We start from the raw sequence: 12,328 nt of genomic DNA, 5'->3' as shown, positions 1-12,328 counted from the left end.
TTGAGCGAATATTTATTCAGTTTGCCTGTTTTAAATCGAAACATTGTGCAATATTGTTGTAGTTGTATGTAGAAAAAGAATTCCTATGATGTATAATGTATGTCACACTCGTTTGCCATTGCGAATAAAAGAAATACTGTAAAGCTAAATGCTCCAATTGAAATGAAATATATATAATAAACAGAAAAATATACATTTTACTGACCCCTTTAATATCTACCTAAAACTTTAAGAGTGAAATAACTACGTATATTGTTGACAAACAAATGTCCCATAATTATTGCTTCCATTGTAAAAGAATAATCGTAATCTTATATATTTTGTCGTAAAATAAATAATGTTTTAATAATACATTTTTTTTCATTTCCTCATGGCCCTGATACCTACTTTATAAATACATTTATTTCATGCTTTATTCTACAGTCAATTTAATTTCATGTTATTTCTGTTTATATTAAAAAGAATAAAATAAAGTATTGTAGAATATATTGTAGAAATTTAAAAGTTATTATATAGATATTTAATACTTTTTATTTTTAGTTTATTGTGTAGTATTGGAATGGACAAACAATCTTAGAAGGAATTTTATCTCTGATTCAAACAAAACATATAATCTCCCCGGCGTGTTTTCAGATGAAGTGGTAACCGTCGGGCAAGAGCTGGCCTTCAGCAGCTCCATAAGTCCTTTTGCGGGTTACGAGTGTCATCTGCACTCGACCTCTATGGTTAAGTAATTTTGTAAAGGCCAGCTACTGCCAACAGCAATAGAATAGTTAACAAAAATGTCCTCCTGCTAGTGCATTATCTATCGCCTATGCACAACACCATGGACACACGTCATGTAATACCCATAACCCTTTTATATTAATGGAAACGGTACCTGACCATCATGATAAATTCCTCGTGAATTTGTCATAATGGGCTAACTGACCCGGTCATGATCGTCTTATCATCCCCCGCTCACCAGCGCAAACCATTAGCGAGTGCACCATAAAAAATGTATAGATATCTGAGAGGTTACCTCCACGCGTTTCCCCTAGGAAATCACAGTTGGCGACTGGCTAACTGATCTGACTGATTCATCGTCATCTTATTTTCTTCCATTAGTATTCCGCTACTCTACGCTTGTAAGGTTTCATATCTTCGCATTTATAAATTAATGTGGATTAATCATCATTATATTGCCTTTATCCCATTATTTGTGGTCGGCGCCGTAAGTCCTCTTCTTCCACTGATCCTTATCAACCATCATATCTGAGCGAATTCTCATTTTATACATATCATCTTTCACATAATCCATTCACTTTTTTTAGTTGTCCTCTCCCTTTCCATCCATCCACATTCATATTAAACTCTATATTAAAGACATGGTCCTCGCTCTTCCACATGATATACCTAACCAAGTCAATCTGTGCCCTCTCGAGTTGTCTATATACTTATTCTGTCATTCCTGATTACCTCACACATCTCAACATTCGCATTTCTGCCACATGCACACGTCTTTCGTCCATTCCTTTTACAGCCCAACATTCTGATCCATACAAAACTACAGGTCTTATAATCGATTTATATACTTTACCCTTTAGTTAAATATAGTATGGATTCTCAGAAAAAATACAATTTGATCAGCATTTTATTTAAATATGGTTATACCATTAGATACTACATAGAATATTATGCATATATGCGTACATAGACTTAAAACTAAATGAGTATTACAAGTACTAAGCATTGTCCATGCTTGGAAAGCTTTCCAACACTGAATGTGACAAAATTATTTATTATAATTATTACATTTAGCTCTTAGCGTACATAACTTATCTATAGTTAGTAAATACATATTACTATAATATAATACCTAGGTGAAGGGAATTGTTAGTAATATTAGTCCCATTACTAGTAAAGTATCTAATAGGGTCGTTAATTCGCCGTTTAGTGATTAGCATCCTAATTTAATTCTAAGTGTTTATAACGCCCCGCCAGAGTACACCGTTAGCGTGGGCGTAGTAAATATTACATTATCATCTACTAAAAAGATTATATAATTATAATACGATATATTATTATAGACATAAAATTAACTTATCATTTATATTTCATGACGACACAATATTGTAATTATATTTTTGAGACTACATTATACGTATTACGGGTTATGTCTATTAAATTCTAGTATAAATATAGTGTAGATAGGTTAATAATTAATAAAATTTAAATTAGAGACAATGAAGATGTAATTTTAATCATTGTTTATTTCTTGCCTCCGCCTTGGCAGCAAGGCTTGCCACCTGTAATGAGAAAATAAAAATTACTTATTGACATATATGTGAGCACATTTTATATGTCCTCTTTTGTTGAAATAAGAACTAGTTTCTATTAAAATAAAACTTTTACAGACGCAAATTTTGTACAAAATTGTATGACTATCTCTTACCTATTTTAGTCACCGAGCAGCTTGGTTTGAGTAGTGTATTTTATAAATATATACGTATAGGTATATATGTTTTGTAGATTTATTATCTAGATATTTCTATATAATAAGTCGACGGTTTTTCAGATCGGATGCGTGGCACCAACGTCCTCCAGAATGACAACGCGTAGGTGGTACCACGGGAGGTGCATAATAATTCCCTTCATGTACCTATACAAATGATGGTTAACTCTTACCATCAGGCGAGACGTCATCTTGTTTGCAATGTAAATAAAAAATATACACCGGTAATGAAGTCACCGGTAATAAATGAAATTAATTCATATGAAAGAATGGCAACGCATGGAGTCACATGAAAAATCCTTGTAGATTATTGAATTAGAGAATTGTGCATCCTTTTACTTAAACTTCATTATTTTACTTAAATGCACTACATACAAAATATAATTATTACAGTGCATAATTTACAATGTAACAATACAGTGTTCAATTTATTTATTGTTTTGTAAAGTGTTCAAGTAAATACCGGAGGACTTGCCGTCCCCGCACACGCAGCTAGGGCCGCATGTGCAGTTGGCGCCGCAGGCGGCCGAGCCGCCCTGGCACGTGCCTGGCGAACAAACATACCATAAATAAAATACGCAGGTGATAAAACCAATTACTTTTTACTACTAGGACTGTACAGGTACAGGTAGATAGACTGTAAAAACTCGTCTGCGTCTTCGCTGAACTCGCATCATCATCGAACAGGTACTCGCATCAGTCTCCCCTATTTTAGCCTCAGTAAGTTGTGTTTCGGTTGTAGGATGCACTTTAGGCAGTAAAATAACTGAACAAAAGGAATGATGTCTTAGTCCGGTATGTGTAACGGCAACGCACGAGTGATTAGCGGGTAACACATAATAACGTGATGTTTGTAGTGCTGTTCATGTACGTGCAATGATTACCATTTACGCGTGCGCTTATAAATTAATTTAGACTTATAAACCAGTCTGTTTCCCGTTCCCATTACATAAAAATACTGGAAATTAGACACGGTTTCTTTAAAATATAACTAAGACAGGTGATATTATATTGCCTCATTACTTATAGAAATGTATTTTTCAGTATGTACTAGCTTTCCCCGCGGTTTCACTCGCATGAAATGTATAACCTATGTGTTATTTTAGTATATAAACTAGATTATTATAAAGTTTCATTAAAATCCATCCATCCACAAATATACCCACGAACAATATTAGTAGAATTAGCTTACGTATTGTACACTTATTTAGTGTTATTGACTTTCCGACGTTCTGTTGCAGATATTTGACCATTTTTACAGATTAGACCAATGTAAAAATCTAATAAAACCCTAAAACCACAGAGCAGGTGTACGTGTGATGAATAAAGATATCGGCCGCACCTTCATTATTTTTTCTCCAATAACGCGGCCTTGTACTTGAGTAACCCTATCTTATTTTGTAGTTGAACCACAGTGTAAAAAATTTGATAAGTGCACGACGAACTCGAGTACGATGATTCCGCATAGATATTGTTTTTAGTACTGGCTGATAATGTAGCTTTCTATATGTCCGTGAAATATTTTTTTAGATCGGTAGTGTATTATTTGTTTTTTCCTACTTATAATGTTAGTTCACTGGAAATAATATTATCATGGTAAATATTCCATTAGCAGCTACTCGCCCCGGCTTCGCACAGGTGCACATGTATTATACATACAAACCTTCCTCTTGAACCACTCTATGCTAAAAACTGCAGTAAAATCCGCTGCATAATTTAAAATATGTAAGAGACCAGACAGTGGAAGTGACTTTAATTTTGTACCATGTAAAGACATTATTACTTTAGTTAAAATTTTCAAACTGACTGTTATCAAGTATAAGTTTTTGATAAAACCTTTACAATTATTTTTGAGATTATTTTAATTCAACGTATTGATTATTTTATGATAGGGCAAATTTTTGTTGTTCACATTATAAAACGGTATAATTAATTGACCGCTAGTCAATAGCGCGTCCATTTATATGCAGGTTGGCGATACAAAATGGCGGCGGACAATGCCGGTTGTAATGCCTTAAAAGTCAATAATAGTTTACTATATATAATTAAATTTATGTAACAATTTCATACTATTTCATAGAATCATAAATTCTACGACGATATTACAGCGTATAAAAAGACTAGAACTAAAAAGTTTATCCATTTTGAAGTTGGACAAAAAAACTGTAATTTTTATTTAATTTAAAATTTTTACTGTGACACAAATTCTCTAATAAATACATACAAAAACCTAGCGGTATCTAATTTTTACAATCCGAAATTTTTGGATGAGTATAAAAATACTATATAATGGTAATGAACACGAAACTGATGAATAGGGTACACCCCTACTCATCTTGTACTTAGGGAACCCTAATTATGTAACAGTTTAAAATAACATGTTTCTCAGGTTGATGTAGCGTAATGTATAGTTTTTATATATCGGCAATTGACAATGATATCATTGGAATTTACGATATATCATTCATTTGTTACAAGATTAACTCTATCGAAGAGTAATGTAATAAAAAGCTGACTTGTATACCTATGTTATAAAAACATTATTTTTACACGTGTATAATTTATTAAGTTATTTTGAAGAGTATGAAAGCTACATGTGCAAATGTTATTTTTATTATAATGTTATAAGTGTATACAAAGTAAGTTATTATATCTACGCAAATTTGTAAAAAAATAAGTTAATTAATCACATAAAAAAATCATTTATTATGTATTTGTAAGTAATAATTTATAGGTTGTAAATAAAACGTCCTATGGATAAAAGAATAATTTATGAATTAATTTTCAATATTTTAAAAGATCTTTGGAATAAAAACTTTATTTTTAGACATAAACAGGGTATATTTTTTTATATCTGAAACATTATTTTTGTTATTACAAGATATACCTACTTATAAAAAAACCTAATTTTAGCCGCATGATTATATTTTTTAATTTAATATATTAATAATAAACAAAATATGTAACGTTTTATGTGATTTAAAGATACGGAATAAGTTATTTTAATTAAATAAAATAGTTTGTATTAAAATAAATTATAAACTACTTATTGTTCATTTAGTGTTCCCTTATTCATTTTTTTAAATTTAAACATGTAATAAACAAATTGGTTATTCTGAATAAGGAAAAACGAACACATTGCTAAAATTGAAGCGCAGTACCTATATTATACTGCGTCACAGACCACGCCGCGGTAAACCGGTAAAAACAATAACAAAAGCAACACGTGGTAGATTGGTATCAATCAATTAAAGAAACAAATTACCATACATGAACTAAAAATCAATAAAATATAAAAAAATGTTTCTTACTTTTACAGGAGTCGCAGGGAGCAGGCATCGCGCCTCTGCCAGCCTAGGCTGGACTATTTCTAGACCGGTGTGGAAGGGGTGCGCGCGCAGCCGCGGTCCCCAGACATCTAGAACGGGCGGCGAGTTGTCGGGTCAATAACTGAGTTGCTACGTGGGGGAATCGGACGATCAGAACCCAGCCTGCCGTAGTCATGGAGACCGTCATCAGATTAACATCTATACATCCATATGAATATTATAAACGTGCAAGTGTGCAATCTTTACATAGTACATACATATAAAACAGAGTCGCCGCCGCTGTCTGTTAGCTTACATCTTTTAAATTAAGTAACGGATTTTAATGCGGCATCAATATATAGTGATTCAAGAGGAAAGTTTATATTATTATTATAAAAATAATTATACATATAATTTTAAAAACATTCGTATTATACAAGCGTTATAGAACAAGCCAAGAAATTCAAAGATTTGTAATGCATCCGTGCGAAGCCGGGACGGATCGTTAGTATAATATAAAATTCACACATTTACAATTCATACAGTGTCTTATAATTCCAAGCTAAGCACATTTTGTGTTAAATATACTAAATGATAATTACATACAAACATTTTTTTTGTAAATACATAAACAATGTATAAAACACCTCCTAATCCACCCAACAATATGATTGTTTGTGTCGGTGTGAGGAATCGAATCCGCGACAATAGAAAGTAAGGCGGCCGCGGCCGTCATACTTTTTAGGTATAGTAATATTATATCTAAAAAAATATGTAAATGAAATTAACATCCAGTAGGATAAAAATAATTGTAGATTATTACATTACATAGACAATATTATCATCGGGTTACATAGATATATATGTTTACGCCGAAATTCTGTAAGATATTTTCAGTCTTGAAGAGATAACAAGTAGACAGATAGACAGACTATTGCATTTATAATATCTGTATGATTATGCATCATAGCCCCTGTACTACAATAAGATAGTAAAGTAACTTATAGCGGAGTACCTCCGTGGCTGGTAGAGATACCTACAATAAAATGATCAGAAAGTCGTAAACAAAAACAGGCGGCGAACAAACCGGTTCCGATCCCAAACCGAAGTGGAATAACATTGAGAGCTAAATATTGTGAAACACAATGCACGTTGAATAATCATGGTATCACTCTCTTAATAGATCTGAACCTGTCATCTAAAACAATACCATAGAACTGAAGTGTTTCTTTTGTTTGTTTGTTTGCTTGAACGTTCTAATCTCAACCAGTAGTTACTGGTTTGAATTTATAAATTCTTTTGGTGTTGGATTGTCCATTTATCGTAAAAGTCTATGGTTAAAGAATGGCTACATAATAATAATAGTAATATCTCAGGATAATTTACACAGCGCCGTCTAATACCAAGGATTGCAGAGCTTATGTTATGGGTCCTAGACAACTGATATAAATATATAGACACATTTTTTTGTATATACATACATGGAAAACAATTATTCACATCAATACAAATGTTTATACATTGCGAGGAATCGAACCCGCGACCATCGGACATATAAAGCGGTGTGCTAAACCGCTATGCCACCGAGATCGTTTACATAACATTACGCTGCGATCAATAGGAGCGGGCTATCAACCAAAAATATTCCAAAAACAAAGAAAATGTTACGCAGAGCAGACAATTAATGTAGTTCGATAGAAAAGATAATTGAAATAAAATTATTCCCCTTTAGACAATTCAGCTACTTATATTAATATGTACAAATGAGTAAAAACATATTATTACCATGTGCAACACAGATCTCTGTGTTGCACATATTAATAATATGTTGTTACCTAACAATGGGCGGTTGTTATATAGTTACAACAATTTCAAAAATATTTTCTTTTACAGAGAGGTGCTTCATAATCAATAACATAACTGTGTGTTTAAAAAAATCAATGAGCCCTTACAATATGTAGTAATACGTGGGGCAAACACGTTATTCTCCTTTTTACAATAATTTCGCGGACGAACGGATGGTGTATGAAATTTCGCATACTTATAGTTTATATAGAGAAGGAGTACAAATATTTTTTTTAATTATGCATACAAATACATAAAACTAATAACAAAAAATTTACACACATTACCATGTAATTGACACACACATGCACTCTTTTGTTTATTGTTAAAGTCTGTGGTCAAATTGAGAATAGATTAATATTATTTGACTATCTTCTTACCGAATGTTAAATTAATTATGGTCGAATTTCGACCACTGGGTGATCAGTAGTTTTTATTACGACACATTGTATTTGCCAAAGATAAGTTTAGAAACCTTGTAAAGACGAAATTTTTATTAAATCTTATGCGAAGCCTTCCTGATCTAATTGTCTTTATTTAGAAGAAATTATTTAATTTTCTTTATAATTACCTTATTATAAAGGAAATTTAGTAATCAATAATGGCTGTTGTTTTCATTTTCTATATAATTATAACATTTATTATGCACAAAGAACTATTATAGTATAAGTTATATACTTTACTGCATCTATATATCTAGCAATGTACCTATGTTTGTGTTTATATATAAAATTTTCCATTGCATTATAAGTAAATGCACAAAGGTGTCTGTTCTTAAACAAAGCACAGCTTGTATGAGTACTATACAACTGATAAACGTATTTTAAATACATACAATTATATAGAAATTAGGCCAATACACTCTCAGACTAAGTACACGTATCTGTCAGGCGGGAGTTGGCCTTCAGACGTTTCAAAAGTCTGTACGCGGGTTTGGAGTCCATCTGCACTCGCTCCCTATTGTCCGGTGAAGCTGTAATGACCAGCTGCGCCCAACAGTATTAAAGTAGGCCAAAAAAAATAGACCAATACACACAGTCATGCTCATGAATACAAATGTTTGTACTGTGTAGGGATCGAACTCAAGATCAGTAGCACAATCACAGATAAGAGAACATATATGTATATGTACGTATGATCACATTGTAATGATTTTGGATATATTTTGTTAAATAGTATATATACGGTAATCGTGAATCTAGATGTGAACAGATAATAACTAAATGTCCATGGCAGTCATTTCATAGTTCATATATAAATTAATATAATGTCTGTGTCTAAATAAATTATAAACAACTAGTAGTTTCAATAACTAGTTTCACCCGCATAAAATTTATATACTATATGTTATTCTGATGTATAAGCTATATTACTGAAAAGTTTCACCAAAATCCGTTCAATAGTTTTTGCGTGAAAGAGAGACAAACATTCCTCCATCTATTGCATACACAAACTTTCGCATTTATAATATTAGTAAGATAAGCAAATGTGTCAATTTGTTCCTCATCCCTTAATCCACTACATTCATGATTTTATTTAAAACAAACGAATATATAAGGATTATCCAATCTATAATATAAGGATTATAGATTAGACAATAGGTGGGTAATTTATTGACATTCAAAAGAAATAATTTAAAGCCACTGTTTTAACAACCACGTTAAAGCTGTTTCGATTATGTCCTTGGTGGTATGATAAAAATATTATTTTTCTATGGTTGGTAATAATAATTGTTAAAAACACATTACAATTATACACTTGTATTACACTTACAATGTATAATACAGAAAGCAAACTCAGTGTGCAGTGAATGTCGTCGACCCATTGCACCATTGTAGAAATGTAAGTACGTACCTATCTGATGCATCGTTTTATTGCTTCAATAAAATAAATTAGAGGTTATGTTGTTCTCATTAGTTAATCAGTTCAAGACAGAAATAGTTATTAATTTATTACAATATATTTTTGCACTGATTATTGATAAAATATGTATAATACAGCAATGTTTGACAGTTTGTTCATTTTTAATATTTTTCGACCTATTAATTAGTAGTCTAACAACCCAAATTTTGCTACAAAAAACCTCAGACATCGTTTTCATGGCAATTGTCTGATAAAATTTGTGGCAAAAGATATCCAGCAAAGTATGTTCCGTCTTTAAATAGACACGGTAACATAGAGACAAAAATACTACATTTGATAAATCTTTTATTATACTGAGTCGATAACAAGATCGCAAGGTTTGTACTTCGTATATTGGATAACTAGCAGTTCATTGCAGCTGAGCCGAGACCAATACGTTATTTCCTGTTCCATTTAGAATTTGAAATTGTTCTTGGTGGATGGATACCTAAGTTGTAAAGTGATATAACCTATGTATCGGACAGATGAAGAGCATAGCATTATACGTCATGATCTTTGCTTGTTCAGTTTGAATTTGTAAAAGAAGAAGAACAGGAAAGCATTTTTTAAATTTTACGTCTTCATCTTCAAATTTGGGTTTAACTGTGATAAAGCAGGACTGGTTTACGTAGAGATAAAATGAAATGAAAGAGGGTAGATAAAAATACAGTTTTTTATCTTTATTTATTTATTCAATTATTTGCTTGATAATGAATTCTTTTGTCAAGATTTAACATTGTAATATACCTATTCACCTTAAATAGCACGAGACCAAAACTTTTCATAGGATCATCTATAATTTCGAATAATTTTTAACCACAAAAAATATAGGAATATTCACTACTTTGAACTAAACGTAGGCACTCATCAGCCGACTTTAAAAAGAGAAACTATTCTCAATAAATATTACTTATGTGTGTGAACCGGTTAATTGTGTTATTTATTCTAATACGTTTATACAATCGTAATCTACTATATTTTTATACTGTCACATATTTGATATATATATTTATATTTTATACTATAATGCTTTGTATGTGTTTAAAAGTAAGTACTTGTATACATTGAACGGTGTCAGGCACTCATAATTATTATAAATAAGTTACCGACCATATAAATTCATGTCCAGTGACTACTGCATTTGAGAGATATTGATCCAATTAGACGCAGAAGATATAGGTATAACCTTATTTATATAATAAAGACCTTAAATAATTTATTTATGTATTTATTTATTTCTCTATTTAAGTATTTCCATCAGTTGTCTAACACTTACTACACTTACTACTTAGCCTAGGACTAATGGCGCTTTATTAAATCTCTAGGTTTATTATTATTATAAGATAACAGATTTACTGTATTCTTTAATGGAAATTATTTACTCGTGTGTTTGTCCCATAAAAATGAATTTCAGTCTTGAGCTATTGCCATTGTATAATTCATATAAGTACTTGTTTTTTGCACCAATTAAGTCAGCCATATTGGAGTCAACGATCTAAAGTGCTTTTTTTGGCAAAAACCAAAAGATGGCAGATAATATACGTTACGTAACTTTTTTGGTATTTCGCCTGGTTCAAGGAACCGACAGTGAAACAGTGACAGTGTTATTAATGATGTCGCTTATCTCAATTTTAAAAACACTTAAATATTGTCACTTATCCTCTCAAGCTCCACTGAGTTCTCTTAGTGGGCTGTGTTTTGGTTGCAGGGTATATGCCAGTGAAATTACATGGTTATATGTATGATATATATACATTTGGTCCTCTGGAATGACAACGTATGAGAAATTCTGTAGGCGCATCAGGATATGATATCCCTGGTGCAGTTCCTGTATACACATAGGTGACGGTTGCCACTCACCATCGTTTGCCATTTTATTCTTTGTGACAATCTATATTTCTGTCTCAAACCAAAATAATTCTATTGTTATTACTATGCAAATCTATATATCTATAATTATAAGACCATTCTTTGAGATTTTTTTCTCTGCTAAAAGTTAGCTAAAAGTCAGTCAATCATGTAACGAGAACGTATAACATGATACCAAAATATGAAATACATAAATATCAACCCCGAATAGTTTGTAATTGTTAAGAAACACTGAGATAACTAACGTTATTACATATTTGCGACGCGTCGCTTCGTCTTAATTTCAGTATACTGAACGAAATAAGTCCATGTCAAGTATTAAGTCACATCTGAAAAACGAAACATTAATCACTCCATTCCTCAGGGGAGTGTTCTGGGATGTGTATTGTTTCTTATATACATAAATGACCTTCCAAAAATTACAAACTCAGCATGTGTTCTGTTTGCCGATGATATATCGTTATTATTCGAATGTCCTAATCGCGACAATAACTCACATATATCCGAAATCTTTGTCACTACACAGAATTGGCTTCTAGATCACAACCTTCAAATTAATATGACTAAGACAAAAATTATCCAATTTCGACCTCACCAGAAAACACCGCTAAATTTTACATACTCTTTAATTTTTCACAAATTTGCCATACTCTTTAAACAGAGTCTAAGTGTATTGTTAATTTATCATATGTAAATTTATGTATATGCATGTGCAATTATAAATAAATAAATAAAAAGTTCAACACGATGCGACGTCTTCAATCGACAATGACTCTGCCACCCCAAATGGGATTACAGTCGTCAAGATATATACTGCATAACAAATTTCTAATAAGCAAGTTCTCTAAATCGCATAACGTACACTCGTTAATTATAACTATGGGAGCTGTCACTGCAACAATAGAAACCA

The sequence above is a fragment of the Achroia grisella genome, unplaced genomic scaffold (assembly GCF_030625045.1).
Source record: "Achroia grisella isolate CSIRO2021 unplaced genomic scaffold, CSIRO_AGI_Agris_v1 utg215, whole genome shotgun sequence".
Taxonomy (NCBI): Eukaryota; Metazoa; Arthropoda; class Insecta; order Lepidoptera; family Pyralidae; genus Achroia; species Achroia grisella.
Note: the sequence above shows the minus strand (reverse complement) of the source record.